We start from the raw sequence: 13,833 nt of genomic DNA on the forward strand, positions 1-13,833 counted from the left end.
TAGCTAGCTACCGCATACTTCTTCTAATCACGGAACTTCTGCTTTTGATACAATAATAATAACAATAATGTGTAACCTTGCAGATGTAAAATACTGGAGCTGTTGATAGGCTTTCCGGTATAATAACCTTGATAAGTTTCAGAGCAGATAAAAGTAAGACGTTTACATGAAATTATTCATCCTGTACACAGGAAATGTTTAGTTTGCGGGATTTAATTTACAATGGAAGCCTGAATTTTTTAACAATTTCAACATATGGACATGGAAAAGATAGTCCACAACCTCAAACACACAAAGGAAGAAGAAAATCCATGCTATTGTCTACTGACACGTAAGTCTTTATTTTTTTATTTATGTTTCTTTGCAATTTTCAATAGTAGAAAAACTGTTAAAAGTCCATATAACAAACATAGAAATGTTATAGAAATATATAGAGTGTACAAAGAGTAGTAGAACATGTAGAATATGTATAATGACCAGAATCTAGAACAAGCAGTTTTATAGCAGCATATGGTGATGTGGTGAGTCGATATGTAATTATATAGCACATGGAGATACTGGGTGACCTGAGGTGAGTTGAAGGGATCAAATTAATTTTGAAGAGGACTTGTTACTTACCATAGATATGTAATTTCCTTTTCAACTGGTGTAAATTCTCTTGTTGTTCTGATTCTTTGGCTATTTTTCTTTTGTAATGTGCCTATCCATTTCTGAGCTTTGGCACACAATAATTGAATTTTCAGCACAAAGAAGTCACATTTACTTAAATCAAAAGCTATTTTAATCAAAAACATCTCAACAGGCCTGTTTTGATAGTGTAGAAACTTACTCAGAAAAATAGGTAACATACTTAAAACTACAACTGACCCTGACGGTTTCTGTACATAAAAGAAATGCTAACCCCACAGTTCCTACTGGTACCTGCATGAGCTGAGATAGTCCTAACCACAGACTGAACAATGGCAACTCAGACCTATGCTGCCTGAAAAGCAGTAGAGATCTTCATGTTCCTCCTAAAGAACCAAAGGGCAGAGCAAAGTGCAAATTACCTACAGAATGGAAAGTATGCTGAAATAGAACGAGATCCCAGAGTGAGTAAAACAAACCATGGAATACAAAATAAAGAATTAAGAACAAACTGTTGGAGAATATGCCACCTACTTTATAAAAAAGAAACAAAAGATAGGGGCAGGGTAAAAGAACATAAAAAGCAAAGAGATAAACGTTAGCTGGTCTTTCACTGACTGGCTTAAGCTACAGTAGTATGACTGGACATCCAAATGAGACTATCACCTGCAGGAAATATCAGCAGGGAGAAATTATACAAAGCTGCAGCCAAAAGGTGATAGGGCAGACAAATGAGTAGATGAAAACAAATACTGAAGCAAGGATAACAGAAACTAAACACGTGGAGAAAAGGTGTAATACTGTATCTCAGCGGACAGAGAAGCCGACCACAAAGCGCAGGCTCAAGGGATCTAACCCAGACAACATGACAAAGCCAATTTACATGTTAACATTGAACCCCTTTTTTTATATCATCTTTACAATACTTGCATTCATTGAACATGTGAGTTTTTGAATAGTCTCTCCTTGAATTTCTTTGCAGGACATCAATATAGCTTCCCAAAGCTGCGGTTTTAGTGAGATCTGCTTCACAACCTATTAGATATTTTGCTTGAGGATATTCCAAAGGTTCTCAAAATGGTTGAGGTCAAGGGAGGATGGTGGCCACTCCCTGAGTTTCTCTCCTTTTATGCCTATACCAGCCAATAACTCAGAGGTGTTCTTTGGAGCATGAGATTGTGAATTGTCATGCATGAAGATGATTTTTGATTGGCATGGTTCTTCTTTTTGTAATAAATGGTAAGTAAGAAACTCTATATACTTCACAAAAGTCATTTTCACACCTTTATTGACTCTAAAGGGGGCCTACCAGACCTCTCCCCTTGGTTATAGCCCAAAACATGATTTAGCCACTTCCTTGCTGATGTCACAGCCATGTTGGGACATGGTGGCAATCCACCAACCATCCACTACTCCATCCACCTGGAACAACCAGGGTTGTATGTATGTCTTGCCCCACTGCAGCCATTTCTGCTTGTGTGCACTATTTAGCCAAATAGTAGGTTTATGGCCAACTGCAAGACTCTGAAGGATTCTGCATCTTGAGGTTTACAGGATTCCAGAGGCACCAGCAGTTTCCAAAACCTGTCTGCGGCTTTGTAATGGTATTTTAGCAGCTGCTCACTTGATCAAATGAATTTGTCTGACAGAAACATTCTTCATTATGCTTTTATTTGCACAAACCCATCTGTTTAATGTATCAGTCACAAATCTCTTCACAGTGCAATGATCACTCTTAGGTTTTTGTGAAATATCCAATGTTTACATACCTTGTCCAAGGCATTGGACTATTTGATGCTTTTCGGCAACAAAAAGATCCTTTTTTGTTTCCATATTGCTTGAAATCTGTGGCCTTCTTAATGTGGAATGTCCTTCTTAAGTAATTTTCCTTCAATTGGCTCACCTGTCAAACTCATTATCACAGGTGTTTGAGATTAATTTTAGTGATTCAAAGAGCGCTCATACAAAATAAGATCCACAAGTTTATTTGAAATACGAAATATTAAATCTTTATGACACTTGAATCCAATTTGCATATTAATTTGGAATGCAGTATAAGGACTCATTAACTATTTGCTAGCTGCTATAGTATGGAGGAGTACGGAAGGAGCAAAAAATATTTCTAATAATACTTTTATTTGAAGAGTTATATATTGAAGAATTACACCACTGACTCTTGTATGGGCAAAAATAGTCTAGTGCATGACAAACGTGTGTTTTGCCACTTGGCATCACAGCTAGTTTTAGCTTTTATTCCAGACCATTTATTTTTCAATTTTCTATTGTTGCGTTCCAGGAGGGATATCTTTTTTATGTTTTTGGTTAAAGTCATATTATTGTTTTTGGGATGAGTTGTATTTGTCAGTAGCATCATTTTGGGGGAAATATAAATTATTTCCCAAGTTATATTAGCTCTTTATGGGAAGGAATCTAATCAAAACAGCAATTCTGCCACTGTTGTTCTGCATTTTAAAGTTTAAGCTATTCACCGTGCTTCATAAATAAAGTGTTGACTTTATCCTGTTGGTCAGTACACATATGTTGATATCAAATTTCTATAGTTTTATTTTTTAATATTTTGTATAACAAACACAATAAATACACACTTGCAAAAATATCATTTTTGTGTCACCATATTCGTAGAGCCATAAGCTATACAATTTATGAGCAGCGGATCTATATGAGGATTTATTCCTTATACTGTAGTTTTTATTGGTACCGTTTTGTGATATGTGCAACTTTTTATCACTTTTCATTACACTCTTTGGGAGGCAAAATTTTCAAAGAAATCCTGAATTTGTTTTATATATTTATTTTTAAATATTATTCATCCTTCAATATAATTGTCGTGGTATATTTATTCTACGGGTCAGTATGATCACGCCAATACTAAATTTGTATAGATTTGTTAATGTTTTCTCACTTTTACCCAAATAAAATGGTTTAGAAAGATATATTTTTTGGATCACCATTTTCAGTTGATTAAGTTGTTTGAAAGTCTGATATTTTTGGCTAAGTTTTAGTTTATACTGGTATCAGTTTTTAGGGGTCGAGTTCCCACCTCTGCACAGGGGGAATCTCAAACCATCTCCACTGCGGTCTCCCATTCTTCTCCAGCTGCAGTGGAGCCTGCTTAGTGGAGACGTCGGTCCCAGCATCTGGCTCAGCCTGATACTGTGCGGATGGTTGCTGCTGCCTTTCCAGGCTCAGCCGTTGTAGCCAGTACTGGTCAGCGGCAAGCAGACGTCTCTGGGACTAAGTCCTGCTTTTCCCCTTCTGAGCATGCCCGTGGTAAGACCTCTCATTGGAGGTCGGGGGTCACATGCTCAAGTACTGTAGCAGCCCCCATTGGTCCTCTAGGAAGGTCCTGAAGTTGCTGCAGCTATAAAAGGTTCGCATGGACGGACGGCCGGCCATGCACTAGTATAAGCTTATATTATGAGCTTTAGCTGCTCAGTGGTCTTGTTTGCTTGTGGTCAGGGTCCTGCTAAAATAAGCCACTAGAATACCAGCACCTTGGGTGAGGAGTTTGTATGGTGAATTCAGGGCTGGTGTAAAACCATTAGAATTCTGGCTCCTCCAGAGAGGAGGTGCTTGTGTGCTGGCTACTCCCTGATCACTGATTGCTTTTGCTCTGTTAGGCAGCTGTGTTCCCCTGTGACGCTAACAGGGCACAGCGTTTTTCCTTCTGTTCGACTCTGTGAAGTAACAGAGTTCGCTTCTACCGCCATATTGCGCCACCATTTGCTAGCAGCAGGTTGGTCTCCTGCACGGTGGACCCCGGGCTGCGAACGCACCAATAATAATATCTAAATATACTCGGTGCGTTCCACCAGCCCTAACATAATACTAGCGCCAGGGTCTGGCTAGCAATGGCATACACAGCAATCCATGTGGTACATCCAGCAGTTGGAGGGTAGGTTGGCGGCTCTCAAGCGCACAACCTCAGCTGTGGATGTAACCGCAGTTGCTGTTCAGGCTGCAAGCGTCCTCCCTCCCGCTGCCAGAAAAATTTTCTGGTGATAATAAATCTTGTAGGGCTTTCGTGAGCCAGTGCTCTATAAATCTCGAGCTTCTGGCCACACAGAGCGGGCTAAGGTGGGATTTATTGTGTCTCTCTTGTCGGACAGGGCGTTGGAGTGGGCTTCACCGCTTTGGGAGCGTGGCAATCATGTAGTGCAGAGTGCTCCATTGTTCCTGAGCACTCTGAAACAGGTCTTTTTAGGACCTCCTGTCACCCATGATATGGCGCTCCAACTATCCAATTTGCCGTCCACTTTCGCACCCTAGCATCTGAGCTGGAGTGGTCGAATAAAGCCCTTATTCCGATATTTTAGAGGGGGCTGGCTGACCATGTGAAGGACGCTCTGGCCACGAAGGAGATTCCTGCCACACTGGAGGAGTTAATACAACCCCTGGCAAAAATTATGGAATCACCGGCCTTGGAGGATGTTCATTCAGTTGTTTAATTTTGTAGAAAAAAAGCAGATCACAGACATGGCACAAAACTAAAGTCATTTCAAATGGCAAATTTCTGGCTTTAAGAAACACTAAAAGAAATCAAGAACAAAAAATGTGGTAGTCAGTAATGGTTACTTTTTTTAACTAAGCATAGGGAAAAAAGATTATGGAATCACTCAATTCTGAGGAAAAAATTATGGAATCAGGAAAAGCAAACAAACAAAAAACACTCCAAAACATCACTAGTATTTTGTTGCAACACCTCTGGCTTTTATAACAGCTTGCAGTCTCTGAGGCATGGACTTAATGAGTGTCAAACAGTACTCTCCATCAATCTGGATCCAGCTTTCTCTGATTGCTGTTGCCAGATCAGCTTTGCAGGTTGGAGCCTTGTCATGGACCATTTTCTTCAACTTCCACCAAAGATTGTCAATTGGATAGAGATCCGGACTATTTGAAGGCCATGACGTTGACCTTATGTGTCTTTTTTCAAGGAATGTTTTCACAGTTTTTGCTCTATGGCAGGATGCATTATCATCTTGAAAAATGATTTTATCATTCCCAAACATCCTTTCAATTGATGGGATAAGAAAAGTGTCCAAAATATCAACATAAACTTGTGCACTTATTGAAGATGTAGTGACAGCCATCTCCCCAGTGCCTTTACCTGACATGCAGCTCCATGTCATCAATGACTGTGGAAATTTGCATGTTCTCTTCAGGCAGTCATCTTTATAAATCTCATTGGAACGGCACCAAACAAAAGTTCCAGCACTTCACCTTGCCCAATGCGGATTTGCGATTCATCACTGAATATGACTTTCATCCAGTCATCCACAGTCCATGATTGCTTTTCCTTAACCCATTGTCACCATGTTTTTTTCTGATTTCTGGTGTTAATTTTCTGTATGTAAATCCCATTTCCTTTAGGCGGTTTCTTACAGTTCGGTCACAGACGTTGACTGCAGTTTCCACAAGTTCGTTCCTCATTTGTTTTGTTGTGCATGTCCTGTTTTGGAGACTTATTGCTTGAAGTTTCCGGTCTTGACGCTTTGATGTCTTCCTTGGTCTACCAGTATGTTTGCCTTTAACAGCCTTCCCATGTTGTTTGTATTTGGTCCGGATTTTAGACACAGCTGACTGCGAACAACCAACATTTTTTGCAACATTGCGTGATGATTTACCCTTTTTTAATAGTTTGATAATCTTCTTCTTTGTTTCACTTGACAGCTCTCGTGTTGGAGCCATGATTCATTTCAGTCCACTTGGTGCAACAGCTCTTCAAGGTGTGATCACTCCTTTTTTAGATGCAGACTAACGAGAAGATCTAATTTGATGCAGGTGCTATTTTTAGGTATGAAAATTTACAGGGTGATTCCATAATTTTTTCTTCAGAATTGAGTGATTTCATAATTTTTTCACTATGCTTGGTTAAAAAAAGTAACCATTACTGACTGCCACATTTTTTGTTCTTGATTTCTTTTAGTGTTTCTTGAAGCCAGAAAGTTGCCATTTGAAATGACTTTAGTTTTGTGCCATGTCTGTGATCTACTTTTTTTCTTCAAAATTAACCCCTTCCCGACATGCGCCGTACTAGTACTGCGCTGCCGGCACTGCATTAGTGCCAGCCGCAGTACTAGTACGGCGCCCCGATCACCGCGGTCTCACGCTGAGCGCCGCGGTGATTGGGTGCGGGTGTCAGCTGTATATGACAGCTGACAACCCGCAGCAATGCCCACTATCGGCGCTATCGCCGATCGCGGGCATTTAACCCCTCTGATGCCGCTGTCAATAGTGACAGCGGCATAGAGAGTGATCGCGCAGGGACGGGGGCTCCCTGCGCTCTCCCACCGGAGCAGCGCGATGAGATCGCGCTGCTCCGGTGACCTGGAAGGTGAGATCGCGCTGCTCCGGTGACCTGGAAGGAGTCCCCGGATCCAAGATGGCCGCGGGACTCCTTCTGGGTCATGAGATGCCCTAGCTTGCCGGCGCCTGCAGAGAGTTCCTAATAGCAGGCGCCGGCAAGCCTCTGCCCTTGTCTGTCAGATCGGTGATCTGACAGAGTGCTGTGCACACTGTCAGATCACCGATCTGTGATGTCCCCCCCTGGGACAAAGTAAAAAAGTTAAAAAAAAAATTTCCACATGTGTAAAAAAAAAAAGAAAAAACAAAATTCCTAAATAAAGAAAAAAAATATATATATTCCCATAAATACATTTCTTTATCTAAATAAAAAAAAAATCACACAATAAATGTACACATATTTGGTATCGCCGCGTCCATAATGACCCCACCTATAAAACTATATCACTAGTTAATCCCTTCAGTGAACACCGTAAAAAAAAAAAAAAAAAACCGAGGCAAAAAACAACGCTTTATTCTCATACCGCCAAACAAAAAGTGGAATAACACGCGATCAAAAAGACGGATATAAATAATTATGGTACAGCTGAAAATGTCATCTTGTCCCGCAAAAAAAAAGCTGCCACAGAGCATCATTAGCAGAAAAATAAAAAAGTTATAGCTCTCAGAATAAAGCGATGCAAAAACAATTATTTTTTTATATAAAATAGTTTTTATTGTGTAAAAGCGCCAAAACATTAAAAAATTACATAAATGAGGTATCGCTGTAATCGTACTGACCCAAAGAATAAAATTGCTTTATCCTTTTAACCAAACGCGGAATGGTATAAACGCCCCCCCCTAAAAGAATTTCAGGAATTGCTGGTTTTTGTTCATTCCGCCTCCCAAAAATCGGAATAAAAAGCGATCAAAAAATGTCATGTGCCCGAAAATGGTACCAATAAGAACGGCAACTCGTCCCGCAAAAAACAAGATCTCACATGACTCTGTGGACCAAAATATGGAAAAATTATAGCTCTCAAAATGTGGTGATGCAAAAACTATTTTTTGCAATAAAAAGCGTCTTTTAGTGTGTGATGGCTGCCAACCATAAAAATCCGCTAAAAAACGCTATAAAAGTAAATCAAATCCCCCTTCATCACCCCCTTAGTTAGGGAAAAATAATAAAATTTTAAAAAATATATTTATTTCCATTTTCCTGTTAGGCTACTTTCACACTAGCATCGGTACGGGGCCGTCGCGCTGCGTCGGCCCGACATACCGACGCATACTGTGCAAGCGCCGCACAACGGGGGCAGCGGATGTTGTTTTTCCACGCATCCGCTGCCTCATTGTGAGGTGCGGGGAGGTGGGGGCGGAGTTCCAGCCGCGCATGCGCGGTCGGAAATGGTGGACCGTCGGCACAAAAAAAGTTACATGTAACGTTTTTTGCTGCCGGCGGTCCGCCACAACACGACGCAACCGTCGCACGATGGTTGCAACGTGTGTCAATACGTCGCAATGCGTCGCTAATGTTAGTCTATGGGGAAAAAACGCATCCTGCAGATGACTTTGCAGGATGCGTTTTTTCGCCAAAACGACGCATTGCGACGTATGCAAAAAAACGCTAGTGTGAAAGTAGCGCTAGGGTTAGGACTAGGGTTAGGGCTAGGGTTGGGGTTAGGGCTAGGGTTAGGGTTTCAGTTAGTATTGGGGAGTTTTCACTGTTTAGGCACATCAGGGGCTCTCCAAACGTGACATGGCGTCCGATCTCAATTCCAGCCAATTCTGCTTTGAAAAACTAAAACAGTGCTCCTTCCCTTCCGAGTTCTCCTGTGTGCCCAAACAGTGGTTCCCCCCAACATATGGGGTATCAGCGTTCTCAGGACAAGTTGGACAACAACTTTTGGGGTCCAATTTGTCCTGTTACCCTTGGGAAAATATAAATGTGGGGGCTAAAATATCATTTTCGTGGAAAAAAAAAATTTGTTATTTTCGCGGCTCTGCGAGATAAACTGTAGTGAAACAATAGTTGGTTCAAAGTTCTCACAACACATCTAGATAAGTTCCTTGGGGGGTCTAGTTTCCAATATGGGGTCACTTGTGGGGGGTTTCTACTGTTTAGGTACATCAGGGGCTCTGCAAATGCAACATGACACCTGCAGACCAATCCATCTAAGTCTGCATTTCAAACGGCGCTCCTTCCCTTCCGAGCTCTGCCGTGCGCCCAAACAGTGGTTCCCCCAATGTATGGGGTATCAGCGTACTCAGGACAAATTGGACAATACATTTTGTGGTCCAATTTCTCCTGTTACCCTTGGGGAAAAAAAATTGCGGGCTAAAACATCATTTTGTGGAAAGAAAAAATGATTTTTTAATTTTCACAGCGCACACATTCTAAACTTTAGTGAAACAATTGGGGCTTAAAAGTGCTCACCACACATCTAGATAAGTTCCTTAGGGGGTCTTCTTTCCAAAATGGTGTCACTTGTGGGGGTTTCCACTGTTTAGGCACGTCAGGGGCTCTCCAAACACGACATGGGTTCCGATCTCAATTCCAGCCAATTTTGCATTGAAAAGTCAAATGGTGCTCCTTCCCTTCCGAGCTCTGCCATGCGCCCAAACAGTGGTTTATCCCCATATATGAAGTATCAGCGTACTCAGGACAAATTGCACAACAAATTTTGGGGTCCAATTTATCCTGTTACCCTTGGGAAAATAAAAAATTTGGTGCCAAAACATCATTTTTTGTGAAAATTAATATGAATTTTTTTTACGGCTCTACATTATAAACTTCTGTGAAGCACTTGGAGGTTCAAAGTGCTCACCACACATCTAGATTAGTTCCTTAGAGGGTCTACTTTCCAAAATGGTGTCACTTTTGTATGGTTTCCACTGTTTAGGCACGTCAGGGGCTCTCCAAACACGACATGGGTTCCGATCTCAATTCCAGCCAATTTTGCATTGAAAAGTCAAATGGCGCTCCTTCCCTTCCGAGCTCTGCCATGCGCCCAAACAGTGGTTTATCCCCATATATGAAATATCAGCGTACTCAGGTTAAATTGCACAACAACTTTTGGGGTCCAATTTATCCTGTTACCCTTGGGAAAATAAAAAAATTGGGGCAAAAAGATCATTTTTTGTGAAAATTAATATGAATTTTTTTTTACGGCTCTACATTATAAACTTCTGTGAAGCACTTGGAGGTTCAAAGTGCTCACCACACATCTAGATTAGTTCCTTAGAGGGTCTACTTTCCAAAATGGTGTCACTTGTGGGGGTTTCCACTGTTTAGGCACATCAGGGGCTCTCCAATTGCGACATGGGTTCCGATCTCAATTCCAGCAAATCTTGCATTGAAAAGTCAAATGGCGCTCCTTCCCTTCTGAGCTCTGCCATGTGCCCAATCAATGGTTTACCCCAACATATGGGGTATCGGCGTACTCAGGACAAATTGTACAACGACTTTTTTGGTCCAATTTCTCCTGTTACCCTTGGTAAAATAAAACAAATTGGATCTGAAGTAAAAATTTTGTGAAAAAAAAAGTTGAATGTTCAATTGTTTTTAAACATTCCAAAAATTCCTGTGAAGCACCTGAAGGGTTAATAAACTTTTTGAATATGGTTTTGAGTACCTTGAGGGGTGCAGTTTTTAGAATGGTGTCACTTTTGGGCATTTTCTGTCATATAGACCCCTCAAAGTCACTTCAAGTGTGAGGTGGTCCGTAAAAAAAATGGTTTTGCAAATTTTGTTGCAAAAATGAGAAATCGCTGGTCAACTTTTAACCCTTATAACTCCCTAACAAAAAAAAAATTATGTTTCCAAAATTGTGCTGATGTAAAGCAGACATGTGAGAAATGTTGTTTATTAACTACACTCACCGGCCACTTTATTAGGTACACCATGCTAGTAACGGGTTGGACCCCCTTTTGCCTTCAGAACTGCCTCAATTCTTCGTGGCATAGATTCAACAAGGTGCTGGAAGCATTCCTCAGAGATTTTGGTCCATATTGACATGATGGCATCACACAGTTGCCGCAGATTTGTCGGCTGCACATCCCAAAGATGCTCCATACAAGGCAGGATGGATCCATGCTTTCATGTTGTTTACGCCAAATTCTGACCCTACCATCCGAATGTCGCAGCAGAAATCGAGACTCATCAGACCAAGCAACGTTTTTCCAATCTTCTACTGTCCAATTTCGATGAGCTTGTACAAATTGTAGCCTCAGTTTCCTGTTCTTAGCTGAAAGGAGTGGTACCCGGTGTGGTCTTCTGCTGCTGTAGCCCATCTGCCTCAAAGTTCGACGCACTGTGCGTTCAGAGATGCTCTTAGGCCTACCTTGGTTGTAACGGGTGGCGATTTGAGTCACTGTTGCCTTTCTATCAGCTCGAACCAGTCTGCCCATTCTCCTCTGACCTCTGGCATCAACAAAGCATTTCCGCCCACAGAACTGCCGCTCACTGGATTTTTTTTCTTTTTCGGACCATTCTCTGTAAACCCTAGAGATGGTTGTGCGTGAAAATCCCAGTAGATCAGCAGTTTCTGAAATACTCAGACCAGCCCTTCTGGCACCAACAACCATGCCACGTTCAAAGGCACTCAAATCACCTTTCTTCCCCATACTGATGCTCGGTTTGAACTGCAGGAGATTGTCTTGACCATGTCTACATGCCTAAATGCACTGAGTTGCCGCCATGTGATTGGCTGATTAGAAATTAAGTGTTAACAAGAAGTTGGACAGGTGTACCTAATAAAGTGGCCGGTGAGTGTATATTATGAGATATAACTCTCTAATTTAAGGGCATAAAAACTAAAAGTTTGAAAATTGCTAAATTTTCATAATTTTCGACAAATTTTTGTTTTTTTCACAAATAAATGCAAGTCATATCGAAGAAGTTTTACCACTATCATGAAGTACAATATGTCACGAGAAAACAATGTCAGAATCACCAGGATCCGTTGAAGCGTTTTAGAGTTATGACCTCATAAAGTGACAGTGGTCAGAATTCTAAAAACTGGCCGTGTCACTTAGGTGAAAACAGGCTTTGGGGTGAAGGGGTTAAACAACTGAATGAACATCCTTCAAGGCCGGTGATTCCATAATTTTTGCCTGGGGTTGTAGCTGTGTCCACTCTTATTGACCTCCATTTTCACGAGCGGAGGTTAGAGTGAGCCCAGTGTAGGCAGAGGTTTCAGCTGGCTCCCACCTTCGCCAAACCTTTGGAATCTCCAGTCAAGGCCCCTGAGTCACATGAGGCCATGGTAGTGTCACGAGCGGGATCTAAGTCCCGGACCGCTAGTGAACTCCTGGTTTGTCATGTTTGCCAGCAGTCAGGACATCTTACCACCAGATGTCCCCAGCAGTCGTGGAAACGTCAGCGTCTAGTGGTAGTAGGTGGAGGTACACTACACACAGCGACGTTTGCATCCAAATTGTCCGTTATGGGGACAATTACTATAGGCTCATTTACCCACTCGGTAGAGCTCTGCGTGGATTCTGGGGCGGAGGGCAATTTTATGTCTTCTGCCTTTGCCCAACGTCACGCAATTCCCCTGGTAATGTTAGCTCAACCAGTAACCGTACGAGTGGTAAATGGGTCTACACTGCCCTCACAGATAACACACCAGAGCATCCCGTTTTCTCTGTCCATGTCGCCATCTCATCAGGAAATTATATCTCTGCTCGTCATTCCTGAGGGAATTGATGAGGTCCTATTAGGGATACCTTGGCTATGGTACCACTCTCCTCATGTTGAGTGGTCTACAGGCAGAATTTTGGAATGGAATGAATCTTGTGGGGGTAGATGTCAGAGGGAATGTGTTCAGGTTGCTACTACTGAGGCACCCTGAGATCTATCCTCTCTCCCCAAGCAATATTGGCCCTATGCAGATGTGTTCTCCAAAAGAGCAGCGGAGACCCTTCCGCTTCACCGCCCCTATGACTGTCCAATTGACTTCTTGCCTGGTGCTGAGCGTCCCCGGGATAGAGTCTATCCGTTATCTCTCCCGGAGACGGAGGCAATGTCACAGTACATCCAGGAAAATCTGGCAAGAGAATTCATTAGGAAGTCAGTGTTACCTGCAGGGGCTGGGTTCTTCTTCGTGCAGAAGAAGAATGGGGAACTACGTCCATGCATAGATTAGAGGGGTCTTAACGCCATCACCGTTAAGAACAAGTACCCATTGCCCCTGATATCTGAGCTTTTTGATAGGCTTCAGGGAGCAAGGGTGTTTACTAAACTAGATCTGCGGGGTGCTTACAACCTGGTTCGCATCCGTGAGGGGGACGAATGGAAGACAGCTTTTAACACCAGGGATGGGCACCATGAGTATCTGGTGATGCCTTTCCGGCTCTGTAATGCCCCAGCCATTTTCCAAGGCTTTGTGAACGACATCTTCTGGGATATGCTCTCCACCTTGGTCATAGTCTATCAGGATGATATTCTCATCTACTCTCCAGATATTGACTCCCACCGGAGGGATGGTTGCAGAGTCTTCGACCTCTTACGGGCAAATTCCCTCCACGTAAAGTTGGAGAAATGTGTGTTTGAGCAGGAGTCCTTACCTTTCTTGGGCTATATCATCTCCGCCCAGGGATTGGCTATGGATCCTACCAAACTACAATCTGTGCTGGACTGGCAGGAACCCCATTCTCTTAAAGCGGTGCAGCACTTTACGGGGTTCATTAATTACTATCGCCAGTTCATTCCACACTTCTCAATTTTGGTAGCTCCCTTGGTTGCCCTCACCAAGAAGGGAGCAAATCCCAAACTGTGGTCTGAGGAGGTCTCCAAGGCCTTTCACTCCATTAAGTCACACTTTGCTAGCGCTCCCATCCTACATCACCCTGATGTAGATAAGCCATTTATAATGGAGGTGGATGCCTCATCTGTTGGTG

At 42.3% G+C, this 13,833-nt stretch overlaps 1 long non-coding RNA gene across 1 annotated transcript in view; it reads left to right on the plus strand.

The window, feature by feature from the left end:
* The first annotated feature begins 197 nt into the window (after window positions 1-197).
* The window catches only part of LOC143810004 (uncharacterized), a 212,788-nt gene continuing 199,152 nt past the window's right edge, over window positions 198-13,833 (plus strand). Inside the window, exon 1 of the long non-coding RNA XR_013222586.1 lies at window positions 198-331. This is a non-coding gene — a long non-coding RNA (uncharacterized LOC143810004). The remainder of the gene's footprint in view (window positions 332-13,833) is intronic.

Source organism: Ranitomeya variabilis, chromosome 2 (assembly GCF_051348905.1).
Source record: "Ranitomeya variabilis isolate aRanVar5 chromosome 2, aRanVar5.hap1, whole genome shotgun sequence".
NCBI classification, from domain to species: Eukaryota; Metazoa; Chordata; class Amphibia; order Anura; family Dendrobatidae; genus Ranitomeya; species Ranitomeya variabilis.